This window comes from Schistocerca piceifrons, chromosome 1, assembly GCF_021461385.2.
Source record: "Schistocerca piceifrons isolate TAMUIC-IGC-003096 chromosome 1, iqSchPice1.1, whole genome shotgun sequence".
Taxonomy (NCBI): Eukaryota; Metazoa; Arthropoda; class Insecta; order Orthoptera; family Acrididae; genus Schistocerca; species Schistocerca piceifrons.
The window spans coordinates 1014975262-1014981261 of NC_060138.1; positions in this window are offsets into that span (position 1 = coordinate 1014975262).

Consider the following 6000-nt stretch of genomic DNA (forward strand, 5'->3'; position numbering starts at 1 on the left):
AGCTGGTTGCACCTCAAAGCTTGCTGGAACACTCACTCTCTCCACCTTGTTTCAGGCATATACACTGAGTGTGCAAGGCAATCCTTCTTCTCCCTTGCTGCCATCCTCCGAAGAGGTGTCATTATACGCTGTACTGTTCGAAATGCTGGCTGTTAACAGACCCTTAGACTTTTTCACTAGCTCCCTCGGCTTAGGACACCGCAGGTTTCTCAACAGATGAAATATGTCACGCTGGCTCAGTTTCAGTGAAAGACATAATTTGGAAGCTATTGGTATGCGCTATGGGTGTAGTACCCTGCGTTGTCCCTCGTCCTTTCTTTCCTTTACAGACTCGTACACTACAACTTGCACGCCAATCGTAGTCAGGTCGACGAGTGTAATAGGCCCTGTATATTTCCTGGAGAGGAGACAGTATGGACGGGAGAGTAGTCAGGGCGATTGCCAGCTGCTTACGAAGAACAATTAACTCATGTGTGCTCAATGACGACATTTACAGTGTGGCTCCTTCGCATCTAGCGCAATGTTTTTCTGAAGAGTAAACAAATAACTTTAACTGATTTTTTTTCAAAGATGGACGTATTGTCACATTGAGAGCCCACGATTATGGTGGCACCTTCGCTAAAGTTATTTTCTGTGATTAACCGCGACGTACTTATGCCTTGGAAGTGCAGCTGAACGGAATCGTCAGTGTCCTGAAAGGAGGTTATAAGCTTAATGTTAACAAAAGGAAAACAAAGATAACGGAAGGCAGGCGAATTAAATTAGGCGATGTTGCTATTTGTGCAGTGAAATAACTGATGAAGGCTGAAGTAGAGAGAATATAAAGTGTAGACGGGCAATGGCAGGAGAAACATTTCTGAAGAATGAAACTTTGTTAACAGTGAATGTAAATTCAAGTGTTAGGAAGTATTTTATGAAGGCGTTTGTCTGAAGCGTAGTTTTGCACAAAAGTGAAACGTCGACGATAAGCCCCAATTCTATTCAGAACCTCCTCATTAGTTATGTGATCTACTTATCTAATCTTCAGCATTCTTCTGTAGCACCACATTTCGGAAACTTCTATTCTCTTCTTGTCTAAACTATTTATCGTCCACGTTTCACTTCAATACATGGCTTACACTCCATACAAATACTTTCAGAAACGACTTCCTGACACTTACATCTATACTCGGTGTTAACAAATTTCTCTTCTTCAGAAACGCTTTCCTTGCCATTGCCAGTCTACATTTTATATATTCTCTACTTCGACCATCTTCAGTTATTTTGGTCCCCAAATAACAAAACTCATTTACTGCTTTAAGTGTCTCATTTCCTAATCTAATTCCCTCAGCATCACCCGATTTAATTTGACTACATTCCAGTATCCTCGTTTTGCTTTTGTTGATGTTGATCTTATATCCTCCTTTCAAGACACTGTCCATTCCATTCAACTGCTCTTCCAAGTCCTTTGCTGTCTCTGACAGAATTACAATGTCATCGGCAAACCTTAAAGTTTTTATTTCTTCTCGGTGGATTTTAATTCCTACTACAAATTTTTCTTTTGTTTCCTTTACTGCTTGCTCAATATACACATTGAATAACATTGGGGATAGGCTACAACCCTGTCTCACTCCCTTCCCAACCACTGCTTTCCTTTCATGCCCCTCGACGCTTATAACTGCCATCTGGTTTCTGTACAAACTGTAAATAACCTTTCGCTCTCTGTATTTGACCCCTGACACCTTCAGATTTTGAAAGAGAGTATTCCAGTCAACAGTGTCAAAACAAATGCCAGAAACGTGAGTTTCCCTTACCTTAATCTACCTTCTAAGATAAGTGCGTCAGTATTGCCTAACGTGTTCCAATATTTCTACGGAATACAAACTGATCTTCCCTGAGGTCGGCTTCTACCAGCTTTTCCATTCGTCTGTAAGGAATTCGAGTTAGTATATCGGTAATTTTCACGCCTGTCAACACCTGGTTTCTTTAGGATTGGAATTATTATATTCTTCTTGAAGTCTGAGGGTATTTCGCCTGTCTCATAAATCTTGCTCACCAGATGGCTGCCTCTCCCAAGGCTATCAGCAATTCTAATGGAATGTTGTCTATTCCCGGGGCCTTGTTTCAACTCAGATCTTTCAGTGCTCTGTCAAACTCTTCACGTAGTATCATATCTCCCACTTCATCTTCATCTATGTCCTCTTCCATCTCCATAATATTGCCCTCAAGTACATCGGCCTTGTATAGACCCTCTGAATACTCCTTACACCTTCCTAATTTCCCTTCTTTGCTTTGTACTGGTTTTCCATCAAGACTCTCGATATTCATAAAAGTGGTTCCCTTTTCTTCAAAGCTCTCTTTAACTCTCCTGTAGGCAGTGTCTGTCTCACCCCCAGTGATATATGTCTCTACATCCTTACAATTATCCTCTATCATCCCTGCTTAGCCATTATGCACTTCCTGTCGATCTCATTTTTGAGACGTTTGTATTCATTTTTGCCTGCTTCATTTACTGCATTTTTATATTTTCTCCTTTCATCAATTAAATTCAATATATCTTTTGTTACCCAAGGACTTCTACTAGCCCTCGTCTTTTCACCTTCTTGATCCTCTACTGCCTTCACTATTTCATCTCTCAAAGCTACCCATTCTTCTTCTATTGTATTTCTTTCCTCCGTTCTTATCAATCGTTCCCTAATGCTCTCTCTGAAACTCTGTACAACCTCTGATTCCTTCAATTTACCCAGATCCCATCTCCTTAAATGCCTCCCTTTTTGCAGTTTCTTCACTTTTAATCTACAGTTCACAACCAATAAATTGTGGTTAGAGTCCACATCGGCCCCTGGAAATGTCTTACAATTTAAAGCCTGGTTCCTAAATCTCTGTCTTACCATTATATAATCGATCTAAAATCTTCCAGTGTCTCCAGGCCTCTTCCACGTATACAACCTTCTTTCATGATTCTTAAACTAAGTGTTAGCTATGATTAAGTTATGCTCTGTGCAGAATTCTACCAGCTGGCTTCCTCTTTCATTCCTTACCCACATTCTATATTCAGCTACTACTTTTCCTTCTCTTCCTTCTCCTACTGTCGAATTCCAGTCCCCTGTGACTATTAAATCTTCGTCTCCCTTCACTATCTGAATAATTTCTTTTATCTCATCATACATTTCTTAAATCTCTCCGTCATCTGCGGAGCTAGTTGGCATATAAACTTGTACTACTGTGGTAAGAGGGAGATTCTGTCTATCTTGGCTACGATAATGCGTCCACTATGCTGTTCATTGTAGCTTATCCGCGCTCCTATTGTTTTACTCATTATTAAACCTACTCCTGCATTACCCCTATGTGATTTCGTATTTATAACCCTGTATTCACCTGACCAGAAGTCCCGTTTCTCTTGCCACCGAACTTCACTAATTCCCACTATATCTAAATTTAATCTATCCATTTCCCTTTTTAAGTTTTCTAACCTACCTGCCCGATTAAGGGTTCTGACATCCCACGCTCCGATCCACAGAACGCCAGTTTTGTTTCTCCTGATAACGACGTCCTCCTGAGTAGTCCCGCCCGGAGATCCGAATAGGGGACTATTTTGCCTTCGGAATATTTTATCCAAATGCACGTCATCATCATTTAACCATACAGTAAAGCTGCATGCCCTCGGGAAAAATTACGGCTGTAGCTTCCCCTTGCTTTCAGCCGTTCGTAGTAGCAGCACAGGAAGACCGTTTTGGATAGTGTTACAAGGCCAGATCAATCATCCAGACTGTTGTCCCCGCAACTACTGAAAAGACTGCTTCAGGAACCACATGTTTGTCTGGCCTCTCAACAGATACCCCTCCGTTGTGGTTGTACCTGCAGTACGGCAATCAGTATCGCTGGGGCACGCAAGCCTCTCCACTAACGACAAGGTCCATGGTTCACAGGACACATGATACGTATTCAGAAATCCATTCTCTCTGTTTCAGGTCTGTGTATATGGTAGATTCCCAAAAGTTGTCACTACATCCTTTTTTCTCTTTCCACATTCCACAGTCTCAATAACGTCAAACACTTTCACTTCTTTGAAGTCTTTTTCGCAACTGAGTGGTATATAGGCCGCGGTGCATCAAGCATTTTTCAGCGAACACAGGCGATTCACGAAGAGTTGGATGACGAAACAAGTACTCGAGCTGCAGAGTGTTAGGTAACCGCCAACTGCGAAATATAGTGTGTTTGCGAGCGGTCTCTGTTAATAATCGATTTGATTTGTCGATTGTACCAAAACACACGTGATTTCTTTAATCTTTTGACGGTTTTTTCAAGTGGCCAGACAATTAAATCGACTTCTCAAGAACCTCGGCCTATCGAGGTTGGAATTAGCCAGAGTCGACTATGCATAAACGAGTTTCAATTATAGGATTCGCCGCTCTATAGATTGTTCGCTGACGATTCAGGTGTCAACATGGAAACATCATCGTCAGACTATCGTAAGGACATTCAAGAGACGACGACAAATTTTTTCACTTTGTGCAATGAAAAGTAACTTCCTTTCAAAGATGTTAAATACAAGATAACGACAATAAAAAAGAGACATATCCCTATAGCTTCTGATTACAAGAGCATCTTGAGAACATCACATCGTATAATTATAGTAAATGGTTCAAATGGCTCTAAGTACTCTGGGACTTAACATCTGAGGTCATCAGTCCCTAGACTTAGAACTACTTAAACCTAACTAACCTAAGGACATCACACACATCCATGCCCGAGGCAGGATTCGAACCTGCGACCGTAGCAGCAGCGCAGTTCCGGACTGAAGCGCCTAGAATCGCTCGGCCACAACGGGCGGCTATAATTATAGTAGCGATGTGACGTGGGACGACCAGGTAATTCAGTATCAGAGAAGGAGAATAAGACAGATTTGTTGGAAAGATTGAGGGAGAGAGCAGTACATCTATAAAGGAAATCGCATACAAGAAGCTTGTGCTTCCGCCAGTAGGTGTCCTTATCAGGTAAGGACGACAACATATGTCGAAAGTGTAACGGATATGCTCGAGGAGTTTAAATGAGAATCGTTGGAAGAAATGGGACACAGTTGTCGCGAAACTCTGTTGAGTAAATGTAGAGAGCTGAACTCGAAGAATGCTGTTCGAATATTCTGCTGTCATCGTCGTATATCCCACGTAATGTTCATATGAACGAGATAAAGGTATGTTAAGTGGCTCCTAGACGGTCAATAATATTGAGAATATATCGCGGAAGCGCAATAATATTGATCATCTAGGAGTGAGATTGACAGGTTGCGCAGTAATATCTGGAACATCAGAAATTTTGGAAATAGGCCTATACTGCGCTGGCTGGAGATGTGCCGTTTGTGAGCAGTACTGACAATATCCTTGACAGTCTCGCGTGCTACACAGACCAAGGAGGTTAGGTTAGGTTTGCTGTTGTTGTATGGAAAATAAGTTCAAAACCAGACGAAAGAGCGTTATTATAAACGTCCATCGAAATGTGTAAATCATTGCCGTCATTGTGGAATGTGAGGGCAGATGTGTACGAAAACAGAAGTGTTACGAATGATGAATCGTATTATTTGTTGCTCAGAAGGTATAGGCAACGGCCACAAAGAAACATGTTTTAAAAAATTAATTAATAAAAAGGTGTGAATAAAAGTTTGTATAGATATTTATCTTTATACATTACTTATTAAAGATTAAAACTGAAGCAATTGCAAAAAGGTGGGAATCTAAGGAGATGGGACCTGGATAAACTGACTAAACCAGAGGTTGTACAGAGTTTCAGGGAGAGCATAAGGGAACAATTGACACGAATGGGGGAAAGAAATAAAGTAGAAGAAGAATGAGTAGCTTTGAGAGATGAAGTAGTGAAGGCAGCAGAGGATCAAATAGGTAAAAAGACGAGGGCTAGTAGAAAATCCTTGGGTAACAGAAGAAATATTGAATTTAATTGATGAAAGGAGAAAATACAAAAATTCAGTAAATGAAGCAGGCAAAAAGGACTACAAACGTCTCAAAA